Here is a 23,710-nt window from a genome sequence, read left to right as displayed (position 1 = left end):
CTTCATGTTTTTGCCCAAAGTGAACACATATACTCCCATATTCATGCCATATGGGTAATATAATCTCCCAATCAGAAAGAAAAGGACATTAGCCTTACTTTTCTTACAGTTGCTTACAGTTCAGAGGCTATCCCTCAGCTGGTAGATGTGAGAAGCCAGCATTGCAGTCTACTACAGATTAATTAACTGACTAATCATTCCCTGACCTCAGGTACTTGCAGCCCTAACTTCATGGAAGCTGGCCCAATTCATAAGCCTTTTGTCACACAGCCAATCTATCCCCAATCTTGAAATATTTTTACCTACTGTGCTTGCACAATAGAAATCTGAACTTTCTATAGATATGACAATTTTTTCAATTACCACTAAAAAGGCAAACACATTGCCAGGCATATTCTGATGGCACCAACATCCAATATCCATTTTCTAATTTTAGAACTGGCCTGAGGCGTGGTGAAGTCATGACTACACATATGAAAACGATGTGGTTTCTGGACTGTTAACTGGGAAAATGAGCCTGTGTTAGTTTATTAGAGCTACCATAACAAAGTACCACAGACTCAGTGGCTTAAACCACGGAAATTGATCTTTTCATAGTTCTGGAGGCTAGAAGTCCAAGATCAGGGTGTCAGCAGGTTGAGTTTCTTTTGAGGCCTCTCTTTTTGGCTTGCAGGTGGCTACCTTTTCTCTGTATCTGCACATGGTCTTTCCTCTATGCAACCACCTGTCTCTATCCCAAGCTCTTCATTTTTAAAAATTATTTATATATTTATTCATTTTAGACAAAGTCTCGCTCTGTTGCCCGAGCTGGAGTGCAATGGCATGATCTCGGCTGACTGCAACCTCTGCCTCCTGGGTGCAAGCGATTCTTCTGCCTCAGCCTCCCAAGTAGTTGGGATTACAGGTGCATGCCACCATGCCTGGTTAATTTTTGTATTTTTAGTAGAGATGGGGTTTCACCATGTTGGCCAGGCTTGTCTGGAACTCCTCACCTCAGGCAGTCCACCTGCCTCAGTCTCCCAAAGTTCTGGGATTACAGGCGTGAGCCACTACACCCGGCTAAGCTCTTCTTTTTTTTTTTTTTTTTTTTGGAGACAGTCTCACTCTGTTGCCCAGGGGCACATCTTGGCTCACTGCAACCCCTGCCTCCCGGGTTCAAGCAATTCTCCTGCCTCAGCCTCCCGAGTAGCTGGGACTACAGGCACACGCCACCATGCCCAGCTAATTTTTTGTATTTTTTAGTAGAGACAGGGTTTCACTGTGTTACCCAGGCTGGTCTCGAACTGCTGAGCTCAGGCAATCCACCGGCCTCAGCCTCCCAAAGTGCTGGGATTACAGGTGTGAGCCACCGTGCCCTACCCAAGCTTTTCTTCTTCTTTTTTTTTTTTTTTTGAGACGGAGTCTTGCTCTGTCACCCGAGCTGGAGTGCAGTGGCCAGATCTCAGCACACCGCAAGCTCCGCCTCCCGGGTTTATGCCATTCTCCTGCCTCAGCCTCCCGAGTAGCTGGGACTATAGGTGCCCACCACCTCGCCCGGCTAGTTTTTTTTGTACTTTTTAGTGGAGACGGGGGTTTCACCATGTTAGCCAGGATGGTCTCGATCTCCTGACCTCGTGATCCGCCCGTCTTGGCCTCCCAAAGTGCTGGGATTACAGGCTTGAGCCACCGCGCCCGGCCAAGCTTTTCTTCTTATAAGGACACCAGCCATACTGAATTAGGGCCTACACAAATGCCCTCACTTAACCTTAATTATCTCTTTAAAGACCCTATCTCCAAATACAGTTGCTGGGAATTAGAACTTCAACATACACATTTGGGGGGACTGGGAGTTAGGATTTCAACATATGAATTCGGGGGGACAAAATTCAGCCCATAACAGGGCCCAGTTCATAGAGCAGCAGGAGTACTTGTCCCTTCTGTGAGAGTGCTGGCCTGTTTACCCCTGGCTAACAAAAGAACAGAGTCTCTTCCCAGCCCTGGAGAATACCAAAACTTTTTCTAAATACATGTTCCTGCATAAAGACCAACTCTTATTTCCATTGCTGCCTCTGCAACTGAGAGAGCATGGGGAATCCACAGAATAATTGGTGATCATTATCTGTATGCTTCTATAAGGTGTGGTAAAGTGCTTATTGTGAAAAATGCAGCTGAATTGCCCACATTAGCATTTTTGGTAGAGACACACCTCTTTATCGCTTCATTCGTGGTTTACCAGTTATCCTCTTACCTCCTAGTGACTCAAAGCTGTACCAGCAGCCGACCTCTGAAGGTAGAGCTTTCCTCCTCAAGATGAACAGCTCTGAAAAACAATGGAAGCTAACAGCCAAGATGTGCAGTCTTCAATTTACACAGTTACTTGGGACTTTTTAAAAATATTTTTTCATCTTGGCATATTAATAAGGACAACAAAGAAACGAATTAGTAAAAAGGAATGTCACATTTAAAACACTTAAGGAAAAAGAAAAGTAAGACTATGACCGAGAAGGCAGTGGTTATAAGCATACTTATTCTTGGTCTGGAATACTAGAAACAGTAATGAAAGCACACGGAAACAAGCTGAGAAAGGAAAGACTGGTATAAGGCTGGTGTAAGTAGTGTGCATTCAAATCAGTCCATTTTGATGATTCAACCCGTACAGTACTAAAATTGTTGGAAAAAACTATTTTGATGACTAAAACTTTGTTACATTGGTGCATATTAATGCAGAGAATAATGACAGTGAAACAAATCCATCTTTTACTTTAATATAATCGATTGGTTTTAAACGGGTTTTGATTGTTACGGATAATCTGAGAAAGATATTTCAGGTAGTATTCCCTACTGAATGATCACACTTGCTTGTCAATAAATAATTAAAAGTAAGAGATGTTCTCAGTGAAAAATATCTTCAAGTTAAGCTTTCCAGCTTTGCAATGGGCCCCATTCCAGGTATTCTAGACGTTCCAGGCGCGTTGCCCATAAACCATTTGACAGCAGGGGGAGCTCTTCTGTTAAAATCCGCAGTTCTTTTTAAAAAGCTGTTAAGACAGCATATTCGCTAGACATCCAATCTTCAGCAGTTGTTAAAAGTATTGTCTTAAAATAACAAGAGTCCGTTTGAGCTTTGAGTTTTATTCGGGGCGGTGGGGGGGGCATGTCAAAGTAGAACAATTATGAAATATAATTTAATAAGGTCTTTGTTATTAGTACATCGTTAGTCTCTTCTGAATAAATGTTTATGTCTGATTCATTCCACTAATATTTGCTGAGGACCGATTGTGTAAGACACCAACATATATACTTAAGCAGTCATCCCCGATATCGCTACAGGAAGGCTTAGAACTTCAGAATATGCCACGAGCACTTTAAGGGAAGAACATTGTAAAACAAAGCGAAGGCATTAAAAGTCACCATATTTAATCCCACTCAAAAGTAAAGTTCACTATAGTATAGCGGTGTTTGGAGCAAATAGCAGAAACAGCTACTATTCTCGGTTTGCATTCTGAAGACACAGACGATTTTGTAACAACCTAATATTAATACATAACAGTATCCGCATATTTCTACAGCGCAATCACTGGCACCCCCTGCAACAGAATCCTCGGTGCCTCTACACACCACAACACTGGGGTGCTTCCCTAATTCCAAAGCGTGGTCTTTTTTCCCCCTCTCTGACCTTCGCCATCCCACCCGCTCCCTGGAGAGAATCCACTCGGGTCTGGGTCAAGGAGCTGAACATTTTCCATTGCTACAAGAGATTCTCTACCTCCAGAACCGCAATGGGGGAAAGTCTCCATGTTGCTGTTTCATATTGGCTCATTGGTGCATTTTTTAAAATCTAGGTTTAAACCAGAAGGCATCACACATCTTACATTCTCGAACCCTCCCTGTTTCGTTTTCAAGATAACGAGGTCTTACTAGAGATCATGCAAAAAGCCCTTTTTGAACACCCCCAAGTCGCAAGTCATTGGACAGGACTCTCGCCGCAGCCAGGTCTCACGTGGTTTAAACTCAGCCTCTGCGAGCCACCCAGAGCGTCTGCTGGGGTGTCACTCTGAAAACTGTCCTTTTCTGTACAAATAAAAAAGACCCAGTTTAAACGGTGAGCCCTTCGCTGGCGAAATCTGAGCCTTCTGAGAGGCACTGGCGTCCCGGAGGACAACTGCCTGACTCAGGACTTGAAAGGTTCCCGAGTTCAAGGGGACTCTGGACGCCGCAACCGCCACCCCGGTGTCCCCCCCCGCCGCCCCGCGTGCCCGCAGAGGTGGGGAAGGCGGGGCGCGAGCACCGGGCTGAGGTCGCCGCCCGGTTGTGCAATCGGCCTATGCAAACAAGCGAGGTTACGCCGCCCAATCGGGAGCCGGATGTGTCGTGACGCACGCGCCGAGCGCCCGTAGTATTTATAGCTCGTATTTAAAGAGCCCTTGGGAGTCTCCCCGGGCTCGATGGGGCTGCGGGGCTGCAGTTAGCGCGGCGCGCGTGAGGTGGCGGGGCGGCCGCCGCGCATACCGGCCCTGTAGCATGTTGGGCGTGGGGGAGCGTCCTTACACGTTCCAGCGTGGCTTTTTCCCCACGTCCTCGCCCGGTTTCTGGAAAGGGGGAGGAAACGCTGCACCTTCTACAGTACTTTTGCTTAAGACACAGCCAGGGACCAGGAATCTCAAAAGAGCTGGGGGCAGAAGGTTTGAGCCGACCCCACCCCGGCCCTCCATCGGAGCCCCGAGTGGCGCCGTTTCCTAATGCTGGCTGTGCGTAGAGGCGGCCTTCCTGGGGGGAGGGGAGAACAATGCCTCCTGAAAAGCCAAAAGTCGTGGAATTTGGGGGCGGGGCTCTTGAGCCAATTAAAGTGTATTCGTGGAAAATAAATCGCAAGATAGTGGCAGTGATGATCTTGGCGTTCAATCGATTGATCTTCTGACTTCCCAGCCAGCGAACTGCACACTGCGGCGCGAAAGCAGGAAACTGGCATTACGTCAGAAGACAGAAGAGACCCAAATTGCAACGGTTGCATCTGCAGAGCTGGCTGACTGGCTTCCTCTGCTAAACCTAAACCTTTCCCTCTTCCGCACCCCCCCCCTTTTTTTTTTTTTTTTTTTTTTTTTTTTTTTTTTTTGCGTTTCCAGGGAGCAGCTTCGCTGGGCCGCAGGCTCTGGCACTGGGTGCTGCCCCAGCGAGGCGTTGCAGGATTTTAGGCAAAGGGACGAGCACTGGTGTGACTTGGGAACTCTTGGCCTCAGTGCCCTGGGCCCCTGTCCCCTGTCGCCCTACGCTTTCCTCGGCAAGCTCTTTAGGAGCCACAACTAATTCCTTTTAAAGATAGCCCCGCGCTTGGATGGCTTTCCAAAATTCCAGGAGGGCGTAGGGAACCGCGCTAAATGCTCGACTGGTGTCCTTAGTTTGGCGCGAGCTCACGTCAACCCCAGGAAAACAAGTGGTGAATGGTGAGAGATCCTGGCAGCATGCAGGACTGGACGGTTTCTTAACACTTTGTGCAGGTTCTCATTTCTTGGTATTTAGGGATGTGATCACAAGATTGTTATCTATCAGGCACCCTTCTCTTCAGGTTTTGTCGCTGCTGTTAAAAATCCCTTAGGGACAAACGTGAAACAGAATGTTGTGACTTAGTACATTTGACCTCTTGGAACATGTTCAAGAGTTTGACACCAGCTTCACCTGCTCCGCCGTTCCCTCACTCCTAGATTCAGGGTCATTAGAAGGTAACCTTAGTAACCAGTTCTAGGGTCCTGCCTCACTCCACCCCTGGGCAAAGCTTAACACACACGATAATAGCTAATGATTATGGACTGTTCTGTTCTAGGCAGTATGCTGCCTGCTTTGTCAGTCATTATCCCATTTCTCACAGTAGCTGTTGAGGCCAGTACTGTTATCCCATTTTACAGATAAGCAAACAGACTGAGGATCCGTGTGTCCACCAGCTGAGAAAATGTGAGCCCAGGCAGTCTGACTCCAAAGCCTCTTAACTTTTCTCGCTCTGTCAGGGTGGAGAGAGGTCTGGGTGGGGACCTTCCAGGCTCACCTCATACCAGGAAGGCAAAGACCTTCATTCAACCCTGCTGTCCTGTCAACTTCAATAAACCTAGTCCCAGTTAAACACGGAAGGTGTCAGGTGACATGTTTTTTTGTGTGTGTCCTCAGGTAAGAGATACTTCTTAGGAAAACCCAAGATACTTAAGCTAATTTTCTCATTGCCTCGTATTTGCAACAGTATCCTGTAATAAAATCGCTTAATGATTAAACTTTATATAGCACTTTACTCCTGGTTCAGGCCATTGGGTAATGGCAGATTCTCTTCTCCTCATTAAACCTACAGAGAAACTACAGAACTGAGTGATTTGGCCGGGCGTGGTGGCTCACGCCTGTAATCCCAGAGCTTTGGAAGGCCAAGGCGGGTAGATCACCTTAGACCAGGAATTCCAGACCAGCCCGGGAAACTTTATAAAAAATACAAAAATGAGCCAGGTGTGGTGGTGCATGCCTGTAGTCCCAGCTACTTGGGGGCTTAGGAGGGAGAATCACTTGAGCCCTGGAGGTTGAGGCTGCAGTGAGCCAAGATGGCACCACTGCACTCCAGCCGGGGCAACAAAGTGAGACCTTGTCTCAAACTAAATAAATGAAAATAAGAACTGAGTGATTTATCATGTAAATTAGGGGTGAGGTCATGTTCAGAATTAGCTGATAACCTAATTCAAGTTCAGATAAATCAATTTCTTTCCCCTTTGGTTGCCTGATCCTCTGATCATTTGCATCTAGACAAGAAAGAGCCAGGGAAGGGTAACTGCCAGTGGTTTGGAAAGACTGCCTGTGAGTAGTGTCCAGGAAGGGAAATTCAAATGAGGAAACGTTTAGGGGGAGGGGGTTGTACCTGTTTGTACAACAACAATTGTGTATAATAGAAATGAGTGATTTGGAAGCCAAGTACCTGATACTAGCTCTGCCCCATCCTAGCTGGATGGCCTTAGATATGCTGTGGAGTCTGAGACCCAGTTCCTCATCTGTAAAATGGAAGTTAACCTGCCGCCCATCTGCTGTTAGCCTTACTCCTGACATTCTCCTCTGCTGCCTTGTGGCCCAGACTGGAGTGCAGAGGTGCAATCATGAATCATGGCTCACTGCAGCTTTGATCTCCCAAGCTCAGGCAATCCTCCCACCTCAGCCTCCCAAATAGCTGAGACTACAGGTGCACACCACTATGCCTGGATAGTTTTTGTATTTTTTGTGAAAATGGGGACTTGCTATGTTGCCCAAGCTGGTCTCTCAAGTGATCCTCCTTTCTCAGCCTCCCAAAGTGCTGGGATTACAGGAGTGAGCCACCGTGCCTGGCCTCCTCTAGTCCCTTAAATGCTGGTGTTTCTCAGTGTTCCACCCCTAAATCCAGTCTCATCACTTGACACACTCTCCCTGAGTGATTTTGCCCATGCCATGCCCCTGTAACCACTTGCAGCTTCTCTTTCTTGCTCACGCCTCTTTCCTGAGCTCTAGACCTCTTTATCTGACTGTATATAGAACATTCCCTCTTCGACACCTCAAACTTAAATGTTTCAAGCTGAAATGCTCATTATCTGTCTCCCAGCTATCTCTGATAAGAATATATCCCACCTATTTATGTCCCCACCCAGCCGTTCAAGTCAAAGCCTGGCTATCACTCCTCTTTGCCTTACCCAGCCCATGAAATTAACGGCCGACTGCTAAACACAGGTTGGGCCGCCAGCTGCCTTCTGTCTACTAAAACCCCAGCAGCTGTATCTCCTCTGTCTTTCCCCTTCAGTGGCTCCCATTGCCCTCAGAATGAAGCACGACGTGGGTTACAAAGCTCCTCAAAATTGGGCCACACCTGGGTCTCCCACTGCTCCTCTTGCTTGCATGCCGCCCTTCAGCCTCTCAATTCTTTCAGTTCCTCTAAAGATGCCAAATCCTCCTGTTGTTTCTCTGAGCTTTAGCATAGGCTATGCCTACAATGAATGCTGTTATCCCATCTCATCCCATCCTCATGCCCCTTCTCTGACTAAACAGCTGCAACTACTCTTTCATTTCTTACTCTATGTCACTTCCTCCAGAAAGCTGTCCCTGACCCCACCCAGCTCCACTGGAGGTGCTCCTACAGCTTGCTCAAAACACTTCCCGTCACAGCACCTGTACACTGTGTTCTAAGCGTCTTTTAACTTTTCTGAATCTCTGTCCTTATTCCTATGGAAGGGGAATACATCAGTCATTGGAGATACTTTGTCAATCTGCACCCAAAACCTTATCCACTCTTCCCGACTCCCAGTCTGCCATGAGTGTGTACTGAGCACAGGGAGCCCCTGGTTCTCATCCTGTGCTGTACCCCTCCAGTGTGTCAGGGTGGGAGAAAGGCTGAGAGTCACTGCCCTAGGCTGGCAGCTCCACAGGAAAGACATTGCAGCTGTCCTGTCACCACCATTTCCCCGGTGCCTGGCACAGGGCAAGGTATGTATTGCTGTGGGCACTCAGGAAGAACCTGTTTGATTGATTGGGGATGACAGAATTAGAAAAAAATGTGTGCATTGAGTCCTCAGGATGTAAAAGACATTGGGTAAATCTGGATTATTTTTCCCGCCACTTGCTAAAATGGAGCTTAGAAGTTACCGTTTGATGCTTTGTGCCTGTCATCCTTGTCACCCTTCATCCTCCAAGTGAAAGGGAAAGATGTTTAGAGTGGGTTACTAGCCATGCCACATCATTATCGCTGTTTTGTTTTAAGACATCTTATGAAACCTAGGCCTAAGTTTTTATTGCCACTCTGTTGTTAGTAAGCAAACTGCCTCCATTTGTTCTCTCTCTTCATCTGCTTATTGGTTGTTTTTGGTTTGTTTTTGTTTTTTGTTGTTTTTTGTTTTTGAGACAGGGTCTCACTCTGTCACCCAGGCTGGAGTGCAGTGCTGCTATCTTGGCTCACTGCAACCTCCGCCTCCCGGGCTCAGGTGATCCTCCCACCTTAGCCTCCTGAATAGCTGGGACCGTAGGCACACACCACCATGCCCTGCTAATTTTTTTTTTTTTTTTTTTTTGGCTCTTTTGTAGAGAGAGGATTTTGCCACATTGCCCAGGGTGGTCACAAACTCCTGGACTCAAGTGATCTACCTGCCTCAGCCTCCCAAAGTGCTGGGATTACAGTTGTGAGCCACTGCACCCAGCCTGGTTGTTTTTTAAGGAGGAACATGGCTCCCAAAATTCTTTTTTGAGGGGAGCTACCTTCAGAAAAGAAACTTTATTCATAGTGTCTTTGAAGAAGTAGGACTGAAACTTGGGACAGTTAAGGCTGGGGATATAAAGATGTACATTGGGACCTAATGAGACCCATGGCACTTCTGAGTCTGGGCAGGGCTCCACTGGTAAGTGGGAGACTGCAAGGCAGGCATTTGTGGCCTAGGATAGTCCTGTCCAAAAGAAAACAAGATACAGCCAGATCTGGAGTCAGCGCTAGATTTGAGTTTAGCCATGTGGCCTCGACCAATAGCACAGCCTCTCTGGGTCCTTCCTTGGCTTCATTTTTGGTAAACTGGAATTTGTTTTGTCCTACCTACAATATACCCCATGGATTGTCACACTACAAACAGTTTGTAAGATGTAAAGTATTGTATAAATATTGGGTATTATTAATATGCAATGTAACTGTAAAGTATTCATTTATATACTGAAAGTCAACACACATTTATTGAGCATCATGTGGTTAGGTGATAGGACACAAAAGATGAATGAAGATGAAAAGAAATTTATGTTTATTGATCCTGCCAACTTCTGTTCCAAGTGCTTTACAGTCTTTATCTCTTTTAATGGTGCCAAGACTGCCTTCAGGAGGCTTATACTCAGAAGGATGACCGGGTACCTTTTAAAATTAATATAAAGGCAACTACGATAAATGCCAAAATTGTCAAGGCTTAATGAGTCCTTAATAAGTCCTGATTATTTTACCTCAGAAATTTCTCTGATTTGACCCTTTTCTCTCACCCTATAGCCACTGCCCTAATCTTCTGTGTTTTTAAGCTTTCTTCGACCATGACACATGGTAAGAAATACATTTTACATGGTGACACAAGAAATGCATTTTGCAGTTCAAATTTTAATAAAGTCACTTTTATATGAGATGTGAACAATTCGCAAATGCAACTAAGGGAATCTACTCAAGATTTAAATGCAACAATTAACTCTCCATTTTTTTTCATTTAATTTCCAGGTAATAAACCCTACATTACACTTTATGGTTTCAACCTTGTTGTACTTTGTGTCCAACATGATGGTACCTATGTTGAATGAGGGAGCAATTACTCTGCCAGACTCTTGGAGGTGAGGGTGAAGGTGGAGAAGATATAAATAGTGCCATTGATACTTGGCTATGGAAAAATAAAGTAGGATTAACAGACCTATCCGGAGGGGAAGGGCATGTCAAGTGGAGGGAACAGCAGCGGTGAAAAGATGGAGATAGGAGAGTTAGTAAGTGGGGGGAAAGTTCATGGAAGTGAAGTGGAGTGGAGAGTGAGAGCACTGGGTGGAGATAAGGGTGTATATTAAAGTGGGGCTAGTTGTGGAGGACCTTAGATATAATGCTATGAAATAGGATTTTGGCCAGGTGCAGTGGCTCACGCCTGTAATCCCAGCACTTTGGGAGGCCAAGGGGGACAGATCACTTGAGGTCAGGAGTTCAAGACCAGCCTAGCCAATATGGTGAAACCCCATCTCTACTAAAAATACAAAAAATTAGCTGGGCATGATGGCACATGCCTGTAATCCCAGCTACTTAGGAAGCTGTGGCAGGAGAATCACTTGAACCCGGGACTGTGGATGTTGTAGTGAGCCGAGATCATGCTACTGAACTCCAGCCTGGGCAACAGAGTGAGACTCTGTCTCAAAAAAAAAAAACCTTAAAAAAAAGAAAAGAAAAGAAATATGGATTTTACTTTACAGGTAATAATGAGTCAGGCTCCAAGGACAATTTTTTTTTCTGAGAGGAAAGTGACAGGGTTAGAGCTGTCTTTTTTCAGAAAGGTAGCTGCACAGAAGCCAGACTGGAGACAAAGAGACAGGATGGGAAGTAACTGTAGCTTAAGCGAGTGATCACGAGAGCCTAGAACAGGGGGTTTTCAAACTGTGCTTCACAACCCGTTAGTGAATCCTGAAATAATTTTAGTGGGTCACAACCAAAAAATGTTGTTTCATCCATCTCACATTTTATATTTTCATAATTACAGGTTATGCATAAACTTTCTGGGCAGATTAAATTTTTAATAAACTCACTTCTGTGATAGATTTAAATATTTAAAATGAACAAAGTGAGATTACTTAAAATTTAGCATGTTTACAGAAACATTTGCTTTCAACATACACTATCATTTTGACAAAAAGTATGACAAGATTGAAAGCATGAAGTATAATGTATAAATGAGGAAAACATGGATAGCTAATTGTTGGATTTAAATCTTGGGGAGATTCCCTCTTGGCTACATTTTGCAAAATTGCATTTAATATAAAAGTGACTTTATTAAAAATCCCAACTTCAGAATTTTGAACCCCAAAAATTTGAGACAGGTCTCAAATAATTTAGAAAGTTTATTTTGGCAAGGTTGAAGACGCACCCATGGCACAGCCTCAGGAGGTCCTGACAACATGTGCCCAAGGTGGTTAGGGCACAGCTTGGTTTGATGCATTTTGGGAAGACATGAGACATCAATCAATGTATGTAAGAAATTGGGTAGGTCTGGAAAGGCAGGACAACTTGAAGCAGAGGCAGGAAGACTGGAAGTGGAGAGGGAGCTTCCAGGTCACAGATAGGTGATACACAAACAGTTACACTCTTTTGAGGTTCTGATTAGCCTTCCCAAAGGAGGCAATTAGATATGCATCTATCTCAGTGAGCAAAGGGGTGACTTTGAATGGAATGAGAGGCAGGTTTGCCCTAAGTAGTTTCCAGCTTGAGTTTTCCTTAGTGATTTTGGGGGCCTAAGACATTTTGCTTTCACAGAATCCTCCCCTTACCTTCCCCTCCCCTCCCTTCCCCTCCCCTCCCCTCCCCTCCTTTACCCTTCCCTTTCCTCCTCTCTTTTTTTGTCTCGCTCTGTTGCCCAGGCTGAGAGTGCAGTGGCGCCATCTCAGCTCACTACTACCTCTGCCTCCTGGATTCAAGTGATTCTCGTGCCTCAGCCCCCCAGGTAGCTGGGATTACAGGTGTCAGCCACCATGCCCGGCTAATTTTTGTGTTTTTAGTAGAGACCGGGTTTTGCCACGTTGGCCAGGCTGGTCTCAGACTACTGACCTCAAGTGATCCGCCTGCCTCAGTCTCCCAAAGTGCTGAAATTAGAGGCATGAGCCATGCCACATCCAGCCAGAGTGCATTTCTTGTGTCACCATGCAAAATGTATTTCTTACCGTGGGTCATGGTTGAAGAAAGCTTAAAAACATGGATTTAGAAGATTAGGGTAGTGGCTATGGAGTGAGAAAGGGTCAAATAGAGACATTTCTGAGGTAAAATAAGACTTATTGACAATTGGATATGGGGGTAAAGGAGAAGCAAATGAAGGATGACTCACTAGTTTCTAATTTGGGCTGCCAGGGCACATGAGGATACGGCTCAGTTCATTTCCACCAGTATCTCTTGATAGAAAGTATGGAAGCATAGACAAATGAGGAAGGCATGGTTGGAGCTCTTGAGGCACTCCACATAAGTGAAAAAGACTTGTAAACAGGGTATCTTAATAAAACATGGTTAACTGTAGTCATAGAAGTATGCGCAAGCCCAGAGGCAGCCCAGCGTGGGTGTTCAGAAAAGCTTTCCAGAGGAGACATTCTTTCTGAGATGTGTTTTGAAGGAGAGTTAAAGTCAGCCAGAAGTAGATAGGTAAGAAGGAAACTGACAAGACCAGCGAGAAGGAAGAGCAGGATGTTTGTGTGAGTGGCTGTGTGTATACACATAATGTGAGTGGGTGTGTAAGCCAATGTTGTAAGCAATGTGATGTTACTACAACCTTGAGAAGCAAGACAGGAAGCTGACTAGGGTAGAGACAGGTTGTAAAAAGCCTTGTCCATCATGCTAAGGAGCTTAGCTCTTGTGTAAGATATAAAGAGTTACTGGGATAGGGGGGCACGGGGAAGGGGAGGGTTATTTGGGGGGTTTTTGTTGTTGTTGTTGTTGTTGTTGTTGTTTCTGAGACAGAGTCTTGTTCTGTCACCCAGGCTGGCATGCAGTGGTGTGATCTCAGCTCACTGCAACTTCTTTCTCCTAAGCTCAAGCAATCCTCCCACCTCAGCCTCCTGGGTAGCTGGGACTACAGGTGTGCACCACCCCTCCTGGCTAATTTTTGTATTTTTTGTAGAGACGGGTTTTTGCCATGTTGCTCAGGCTGGTCTCCAACTCCTGGGCTCAAGCAGTCTGCCCGCCTAGGCCTCCCACAGTACTGGTGAGAGGTGAAGCCAGCTGAGCTTCCAGTCAGATGGGGACTTGGAGAACTTTTGTGTCTAGCTAAAGGATTATAAATGCACCAATGAGCACTCTGTAAAATCGCACCAATCAGCACTCTGTGTCTAGCTAAAGGATTGTAAGTGCACCAATCAGCGCTCTGTAAAATGGACCAACCAATCAGTGCTCTGTAAAATGAACCAATCAGCAGGATGTGGGTGGGCCAAATAAGGGAATAAAAGCTGGTCACCCGAGCCAGCAGCGGCAACTCACTCGGGTCCCTTCCACACTGTGGAAGGTTTGTTTTTTGCTCTTCACAATAAATCTTGCTGCTGCTTACTCTTTGGGTACGCACTACCTTAAAGAGCTGTAACACTCACTGTGAAGGTCTGCGGCTTCACTCCTGAAGTCAGCAAGACCACAAACCCACCAGAAGGAAGAAACTCCGGACACATGTGAACATCTGAAGGAACGAATTCCAGACACACCATCTTTAAGAACTGTTAACACTCACTGCGACAGTCCGCGGCTTCACTCTTGAAGTCAGTGAGACCAAGAACCTACTGGAAGAAACCAATTCCGGGCACACTGGGATTACAGGCATGAGCCACCACACCCAGCCTGGAGGGGTTTTCAATGAGGTTAATAGTAACAAGGTCATAATAAGGTGACTTTTTATTTTTATTTTTATTTTCATGTTATAGTCCTCTTTTTAAAAATTATTACTTTAGATTCAGATGGTATGTGTGCAGGTTTGTTACATGGGTATATTGTGTGATGCTGAAGTTTGGGTTTCTAATTATCCCATCACCCAAGTAGTGAACGTAGTATCTAATAGGTAGTTTTTCAATCTTGCCCCTTTCCTTCCCTTCCCTCTTTGGAATCTTCAGTGTTTCTTGCTCCCATCTTTGTGTCCGTGTGTACCCAATGTTTAGCTCCTACTTATAAGTGAGAACATGCAGTGTTCGGTTTTCTGTTCCTACGTTAATTCACTTAGGATAATGGCCTCCAGCTGCATCCATGTTGCTGCAAAGGACATGATTTCCTTCTTTTTTGTGGTTGCATGGAATAAGTCTTTAAGGGGAATGAGACTGAAGGTCAAAAGATTGGAAATGGAGAAATTAGTCTAGGTATGAATTGCTGGACTGTACTAGGGCAGCAAAAAAAGGTGAAGAGAAATATAAAGAGTTACAAATTGACAAGCCTTGGTCACTAACTGAATATGGAGAACTCTTATTAGTCAGGGTCTGCTCAGGAAAACAGAACCCATGCCAGCAAGTTTAACAGAAAACAGTTAATTATGGAGAACTTGTTTGAAAAGACATTAGAAAAACTGAAAAGGCAGATAGAAAACAGGAAACCTATGAGGAATAAGGCAGAGCAGGGCTAATACCCCAAAGCTGGAGGGACCAAAGGGACAGGTGGTGTTACCGGAGTCCAGGAGCTGACTAGAAAAGACGGGCAGTCACTATGGGAGAAGCACCCTGAAACCAAGAAAGGGAAGATACAGGCTGGTTTTCCTCCTCCTGCTGTCCTGTTATCTTCAGTTGCCCAAATCTAACTAGAAGCCAGTTGGGAAGGGAGCCTGGGAAACGTGACCTTTTGCAAAAAGAGCAGAGCAAGGAAAGGTGAGAAAATAGACATGAGCATAAATAGGCAAATAAATATGGAATGAAGATAAAGAAGTAGATTAATTCCTCCCTGAAATTTGCTTAGATCAAGGTTGGAGGATAGAGTCAGAACCTGGGGTTAGGAAATCAGGAAGAGGATGGAAGACAGATAAGAAAAACATATAATCTGAATTACTGACTTTTTAAAGTTCCCCTTATTATAGTATTGTTATATATATAGTTAAGATTATAGGTAGGTCGGGTGCGGATGCTCACGCCTGTAATCCTACCACTTTGGGAGGCCAAGGCAGGTGGATCACCTGAGTTTATCTGAGTTTAGACTAGCCTGGCCAACATAGTGAAACCCCTTCTCTACTAAAAATACAAAAATTAGCTGGAAATCACTGGAACCCAGGAGGTGGAGGTTGTAGTGAGCCAAGCTCATGCCACTGCACTCCAGCCTAGGCAACAGAGCAAGACTCCATCTCAAAAAGAAAGAAATTATAGGTAGAATTTATTTTAAAAGAATAATTGTAACAAATACTTAGAATGGTTTTGTAGTGTCTGTTAACATGGTGGGAGAGGGAACTCAATGGTTTGAAATGCAGAGTTTTTCCCCCCAGAATTTATCCTCCCCCCAGGACTTGTTTATAATGTTCATGTTTGCAATCTGTAGAAAAACAGGAGGAATTTATTGAATCTTTACTAAGTGCCACCCACTGTATCGTTACACAGCCTTTGTAACAACAGATGACACACACTATCTCATTTAATCCACAGAACAGTTTTACGAGGTAGGGACTACTTCTCATTCCTGTGTTACAGATGAGGAAACTGATAGATACCTAGTGAGGTTTAGTGTCCCTCTTCTCCTTCCCACCTAAACTTCACAGCAATTAAGTGTTGGCTAGTGCTAGAGCGTTCTGCTGTCTGATTCAATGCCCATGCCCGTCTTCCCTGTACTGTAAAAGTCTTACAAACTCCAAAGTGTGTCAATCCAAGTAATTAAAATAGTGATACTGTGATTGTACCTCTATACGTCAGTTTCATATGAACTAGTGAATGTTTTAGTGAATGTTCTCACTTCTTGTTCACTGTAGAGTTTAATAATCGTGCTTCTGTTTCCCAATCTGCAAAATGGGAGTGCAACAGTCAGAACTCCTGTGCTGGCAAGGGACCAGACAACTAAGTCAACATGGCTTGTACAGAAAAGGAAGCTTATTGCCGGGGGCGGTGGCTGACGCCTGTAATCCCAACACTTTGGGAGGACCAGGTGGGAGGATTGCTTTGAGCTCAGGAGTTCCAGACCAGCTTGGGCAATGTGGCCAGGTATTGTATTTTTTTTCTCTACAAAAGATACAAAAAAATTACCCAGGCATGGTGGCACACACCTGTAATCCCAGATGTTCAGGTGGCTGAAGTATGAGAATTGCTTGAACCTGGGAGGCAGAGGTTGCAGTGAGCTGAGATTGCACCACTGCACTCCAGCCAGGGGGACAGAGTGAGACACTGTCTCAAAATAAACAAACAGACGACAACAACAAAAACCCAGCAGCTTATTGACCCACTTAAGCTAAAAACTCCAAGTGTTGGCTGGTCTTTCACCATTGTTAGATATGGCTCAAGTGACGCTATCAGGATTATTTTTCACTCTCTGTGTTTTAGCTCTGCTCTGCATTGGCCTCATTCTCTTGCAGGCTCTCTCCTGGTGGCCAAAAAAATGATAATAATAAAAGGTGGCCTTCCGGATTTACAGGTCCTTGTTATCTGGTGGCCTCAGAAGGAGAGATGCCCTCTATTTCCCAAAATCCCTGTCAACCTCCAAGGTCCCGTTTGGATGTATGGCCCCCCTAGACTAACAACTGTGTCCAGGAAATGGGACTCTCTGATGTTCAGGCCTGCACTGGGGAAGGCAGAGCTGTCTGGTTGACAGTTCTATTAGAACCCCATGATGCTGGGGAGGGAAGCAGTTGCCCAGAGCAAGGCTCAAAGGGCAGTAACCAAGTCACAGATTTCCACACTAGAGGGAACATCTGAAACTCATTTTTCCTGCTTATCCAAACAGAATTCTGGAAGTGTTCAAGACCATTGGATAGTTGTGCATTCTACTCTTCATTTAGACTAAAAAGACATTTCCTTGAACTTCTTTTTTCAATAGCGCTTCTACTTGGAATTCTTTTTTTTTTTTTTTTTTTTTTTTTTTTGAGGCAGAGTCTCGCTCTGTCGCCCGGGCTGGAGTGCAGTGGCCTAATCTCAGCTCACTGCAAGTTCCGCCTCCCGGGTTTACGCCATTCTCCTCCCTCAGCCTCCCGAGTAGCTGGGACTACAGGCGCCCGCCACCTCGCCCGGTTAGTTTTTGTATTTTTAGTAGAGACGGGGTTTCACCGTGTTAGCCAGGATGGTCTCAATCTCCTGACCTCGTGATCTGCCCGTCTTGGCCTCCCAAAGTGCTGGGATTACAGGCTTGAGCCACCGCGCCCGGCCTCTACTTGGAATTCTAAGCCTCTTTCTTCAGGAGGCAAAGTTGAAGCGTCGGAGTAACATATACTTTTGAAAACATTCAGAGCCTCTCTAGCAACACCACATTTGTACTCCCTACTATCTTCCCTCCAAACTCTTCCCACACCTTCCCTCAAGAAATCTGAATTGTGATTCTGTAGAAAACCACTGCGTCTGATTTCTGATATATGTGGGCAGCAGGGTGGCCCAAGATCTAAGGCGTTGTTCTAGCAACCAGTCATTCTATTTTTTTTTTTTTCTTTTGGCAACTGAAGACGCTCGTTTAATTATTGAAATATTTTAGGAAGTTTTCAAAAGAATTAGTGAGTGCCATTCGAAAACTGCCTTCTGCTGTTTTGCCCTCTCTAATCCCATCCTAGCCTGGTTTATTTTAGAAGCCAGCCTGATGACCAAGATTATTCTTTAAAACACTGAGACTGTGGCAAGGCAGATGCCTCACAGAAAGTGGACAAGGACTCAGCCGGAGCCAACTGTTTGTGTATTTCCCGTTGGCATGCAGTCTAGCTTTAAAGAGGGTTACTACTGGAGATTTAAATCTGCCAGTACATGTCAAGTATGTCCTATACAATTATTCATGAAACTTGCTTCAACTTGCCAGTACGGCTAGCTGGATGCCTATGCAAATGAACTATTCTACTTCTGAAAATGTCTGCAATTAGTACAGCATGCTGGTCTTCCACTAATTGTTTTCTATTTATTAATAATAGGTGGACTATTCCTTCCTATATTGAACTATGTTAATATTAGTTCAGCAATCCACAAATACAAGGGTTCTGTCATTCAGCTAGAGTCCTATTTTCCGGGTGTTTTCACATTGTAGAGATTCTCTCTGCCCATCTGGCTAGCTATTTTGGAAACAAAAGGTAGATCCAATTCTTACTTAAGTGATTGTTATTACAAGCCTTATGTTCCTATTTATTTAATTCTCTGCTATTACTGTCTGGGTGGTTACGTGTAATTTTTTTTTTTTTTTTTTTTTTTTTTTTTTTTTTTTTTGAGACAGAGTCTCGCTCTGTCACCCAGGCTGGAGTGCAATGGCACCATCTCACCTCACTGCAACCTGTACCTCCCGGGTTCAAACTGTTGTCCGGCCTCAGCCTCCCAAGTACCTGGGACTACAGGTGTGCACCACCACGCCCAGATAATTTTTGTATTTTTAGTAGAGACAAGGTTTTGCCATGTTGGCCAGCCTGGTCTCAAACTCGTGGCCTCAGGTGATCCACTTGCCTTGACCTCCCAAAGTGCTGGGATTACAAGCCTGAGGCATCGTGCCTGGCCTTCTAGGTGTAATTTCCCTGTTTTATTTTTATAGCCAAGAACACTGTTACATATTAAGACCATTTAGCTTAGCCTTCTTAGGGCTAAGTAAAACTAGTTCCCATACCAATTTCATGCCCTGTTTTCTAACTCTCATCATTCTTTGTGCTAGGCTCTGTATCCTTTCTAGTTTCTCCACATTCTTTCAAAAATATGAAACCTCAGACTGGATGTGAGTTTCTAATATGGGCTTGACCAACCCTACATATACTGGGAAAATTACTTCATGGTTTTTGTGTGTCATATTTCAGTTAATACACTGGAGCATCATGTCAGCTTTTTTTAAATAGCAGTTCTACATTGCTGACACATTCACGGTGACTTAAGCTGGGCACCTAGATGGTACTATAAAGCTGGCTTTCAACTATTTTAAGTTAAAGCATTATGAGAGTTGTTATGGTGGCTCTAACTACCATTCCAGGAAAATCTCCTTCAAATAGATCATTGTCCTCATATTTTACATTTTGGTTATTTTTTTTCCTTCTGAAAGTTCGAAGTCCTTAGCAATAAGTTGTCTAGCCCCAATTAATTATATGGTTTCAAAATAAAATTTTACACTTATATCCTGTAATTTTAGACTGCCAAGCAAAACTTCTCGTGGAGGGCTCTCCTTTTAATCCAGTATTCTCAAACACTTTTCCCACTTGTTTTATGGACTCCTCCTTTCTTGTTCTTGGACACCTAAGAACAAGCACTGCAGGCTTTACTTAAGACTTCTCATGACTAAATAAAATTAGTAGGTTGTCATATAATTACTATATCTTAAAATTTCTATTCAAAAATACGATTCTTCATGTGATTTAATCACTTATTTCCTTCCCTCCCACTTCTATTTAAGCATACCTAATATTATATCTTTTTAAAATTTTTTTGAGATGGGGTCTGGCTTTGTTGCCCAGGCTGGAGTGCAGTGGCCCAATCTTGGCTCACTGCGACCTCTGCCTCAGGGACTCAAGGGATTCTCCCACCTCAGCCTCCTGAGTAGCTGGGACTACAGGTGCCCAGGTGCCCGCCATCATACCCGGCTAATTTTTTTTTTTTTTTTTTTAGTTTTCATAGAGATGGGGTTTCACCATGTTTCTCAGGCTAGTCTTGAACTCCTGAGCTCAAGGGATTCTCCTGCCTCAGCCTCCCAAAGTACTGGGATTACAGGTGTGAGCCCCTGCACCCAGCCTAGTATCATTTTTTTTTTTTTTTTTTGAGACGGAGTCTTGCTCTGTCACCCAGGCTGAAGTGCAGTGGCACAATCTTGACTCACTGCAACCTCCGCCTCCCACGTTCAAGCAATTCTCCTGCCTCAGCCTCCTGAGTAGCTGAGATTACAGGCGCCCTCTACCAAGCCTGGCTAATTCTTCTATTTTTAGTAGAGGCAGGGTTTTACTATGTTGGCCAGGCTGGTCTTGAACTCCTGACCTCAAGTGATCCACCTATGTCGGCCTTCCAAAGTGCTGGGATTACAGATGTGAGCCACCACACCCGGATCTAATATATTTAAATAGTACTATTTAATCAGCTGGGTGTGGTGGCTCATTCCTGTAATCCCAGAACTTTGGAAGGCCAAGGTGGGTGGATCACGAGGGCAGGAGTTTGAGACCAGTCTGGCCAACATAGTGAAACCCCGTCTCTACTAAAAATACAAAAATTAGCCGGGTGTGGTGGTGTGTACCTGTAATCCCAGCTACTTGGGAGGCTAAGGCAGGAGAATCACGTGAACCCAGGAGGTGGAGGTTGTAGTGACCCAAGATCGTGACATGACAGTGCAAGACTCTGTCTCAAAAAGCAAAACAAAACACTATTTAATCATACCTCATATCACTTTTATTTATTTATTTGGTAAACACAGGGTTGCCCCAGCTCACTATATTGCCCAGGCTGGTCACAAACTCCTGGTCTCAAGTGATCCTCCTACTACAGCCTTCCAAAGCACTGGGATTGCAAGCATGAGCTGCTATGCCCAGCCATACCTCACATCACTATTAAATAATAAGTGTCAAATTTTTATGAAGATACCGTAAATGTATAAGTCCTGATCAATACTTTATTTATGGCAGTATTCTATCTGCATGTAGTATTTGACCTTCTGTTTGGAGTTCATTAGATTACAAATAGAGAGTGTTCATCTAAATTTACAAGGTAAATCCATTTCATTTAGCTAGGCTCATGAGTCATTTTGATTACTGTATTGATTGACAGTATTGTGCCTCTATCCATTTAATTTTTCTTTAGAGAGGCCTATAATCCACTTCATTTCTGAAATAGTCAGGGTTCATTTGCAAAAAATAAAATCTACTCAAGCTAGTTTAAGCAGGAAATGATTTATTATGGGGTATTAACTGGCTTAAGAACTATTGAAATGCTGAGGAAACAGACTGGAGGTGGAGCTTTAAGGACAACTCACAAAGCTATGGCATAGAACTGGACCACCAAGGTAGCTATTGCCTCTTCTCCAGTCAGGAAGCTGCAGGTTCTAGAATTACATTACCACTGCCACCATACCTACTGGCTTTGGAACCACTTCATACTCATTAAAATCCATACCAGCAAAACCCATGCCCTACCACTTGCCATTTTTACCCATGAAGCTAGTGACTAGACAGTGAGGGTGCTCTACTAATGCTGTCACAGAAAGCCCAACACCTCCACAACTGTGCTTGACAGACAAGGTAACAGAAGCAAGATTTGCTCTCACACAAATGCTTCACACTGGCTAAATCCAAATAAATTTCAAGACCCAGCTGCAAGGAGTCTGGGAGACTTTCCAGTTTCTGCAGAATAGGCAGGCACATTGGAAAGTTGATGGAAAGGGTATTGAACATCAGTCTACAAAAATCATCACAACCACAATCAAATATTAGCTTAAATTCATTGGAATTTAAATGAGTATGCCTGCAAGCCTTGTAGTGATAAATAGAAATACTTCTGCTTTTGTCATCTTTTCGTTTTTTAAAAAATAAAATTACTATCTCTTTCAATGGCAAGTTATAAATCAATTTTGTTATTAATTAGGGTTGAAGCCCTTCCTTACAAGTCTTAATGCAAATATACCTCCAATGATATTTTTATATAAGATTAAATATTACAATGGCATGTAATTCTCTGATGAGTATTAATGAATCAATTATGTTCTCATATAATGATATATGAGCATCTGCTACACATATTACATCTAAGTAGACACAGTAGAGATTGAAAAAAAAATAGACATATAGCACATTGCTATTTTCCTCAAGCAACTCACACTAAAATGGGAAACAGAGATACACATGGAAAGATGTGCCTTCCAATTTAAAAAAATCTGGGTTCAAATCTCTGCTACTTTATCTTTCAGATGTGTAACATTGCCATATATATGTGTATATGCCAGATATACACATATATCAATATAGAGAGAAAACTTGGTAGGTAGAATCGCTAGAACTTAGTAGGCCTTGAATAAACTATAGCTACTAAGGAGTTATAATGATAAAAAGCAATACAGAAATTACAAGAGGATACAGTAAATGATTGTCATCAAGTGAGTGATGAAGGTAAGTATCTTATAAAGCATTCAATCATTTGTATTGTAGAAGCTAATTTTAGCATGAAGTGTTAACATTTTTATCTAGACTGATCCATGGAGGTTTGCTCTTGTCAAGGTGAGCTCTGTTAGGGTCATTGCTGTTTTTTCTTGGTTTTTGCCCTCTTGTACTCTACCAGTGGCTTATTTCCCTGCCTTGTAATCCAGGTTCTTTCTCACTAAATTCCCCCATGAAATGGACAGGCCATTGAGGGACAGATGGGGTTGTGCAAGGACAGGCTGTTGGGCCAGCATGGGGCAGGTTTGGGGTGTCTTTGGCAAGACCCAAGCCCAGCAGATGTCAGAAACAACAGAAATTGGTTTGCCTGCCTTTAAGGCGGAGACTACTATATGTCTTCTCTGGATAGGTATTCAATATTTTGACAATAAAAACAAGGCCACCTTGCCCATGTGTGTTTACCATGACATTGTCCCTACTGCATATGATTTTTAAAATGAATTTGAGTCTGTTTCCTTGATGCAGATGCCTTTTTATTGTTTGTAGAGGGAGCACACCACCCACATTATAATTTTCCCTAATGTAAAAACTGATAATAGCTAATATTTATCCAATGCTTACTATGTGTCAGTCACTTTTACATACTTTGTTTACTTTATCTCATTTCATTTTAATTCAATGAAGTAAATGAATCCTGATTTTTACACATGAGGAAATAGATTATTAAAAAGCCCATCTTGGAAAAATATTTAATGAATTGAGCTATTTCACTCATGTATACATGTATGTGTGTCTGTTTTATGTGTGTGTACAAAAAAATCTCTGCAAAAACCACATAAGAATTATACACGAGTGACATACAAAAAAACTCAGATGCACTCAAAAACGACCCAAAAATGTTTTCTCTGGGTAGTGAGATTTTTGTTTTAGAACATTTTTCTCATCAAGTTTTCTACAACAAAAATTTTTAAAACTTTTGGTAACTATAAAACTTTCAATAAATGCAGACCATTTTTCTTGATGGCACAGTATAGTTTTCACATCATATAGTTAACTCAAACAGCATACTCTTTGACTAGTTAAATCTAGTACTCATAATTATATATCAGATTTTGAAGCATAATTTATTTACATTAAAATTCATCCCCTTCTAATGTACAGTTCAATCAGCTTTGACACATGTCCAAAATCATATAGTGATAACCACAATCAAGATAAAGAACATCTCCATTCCCCAGAAAGTTCCCGCGCCTTTATAGACAGCCCTTGGCAAGCACTGATCTGTTTTCTGTCCCTGGAGTTTTGCCTTTTCCAGAATATGATATAAACGGAATCATGCAGTC

Source organism: Rhinopithecus roxellana, chromosome 10, assembly GCF_007565055.1.
Source record: "Rhinopithecus roxellana isolate Shanxi Qingling chromosome 10, ASM756505v1, whole genome shotgun sequence".
Lineage (NCBI taxonomy): Eukaryota > Metazoa > Chordata > Mammalia > Primates > Cercopithecidae > Rhinopithecus > Rhinopithecus roxellana.
The sequence above is the reverse complement of the archived record's forward strand: the minus strand, read 5'-3'. Positions refer to the sequence as shown.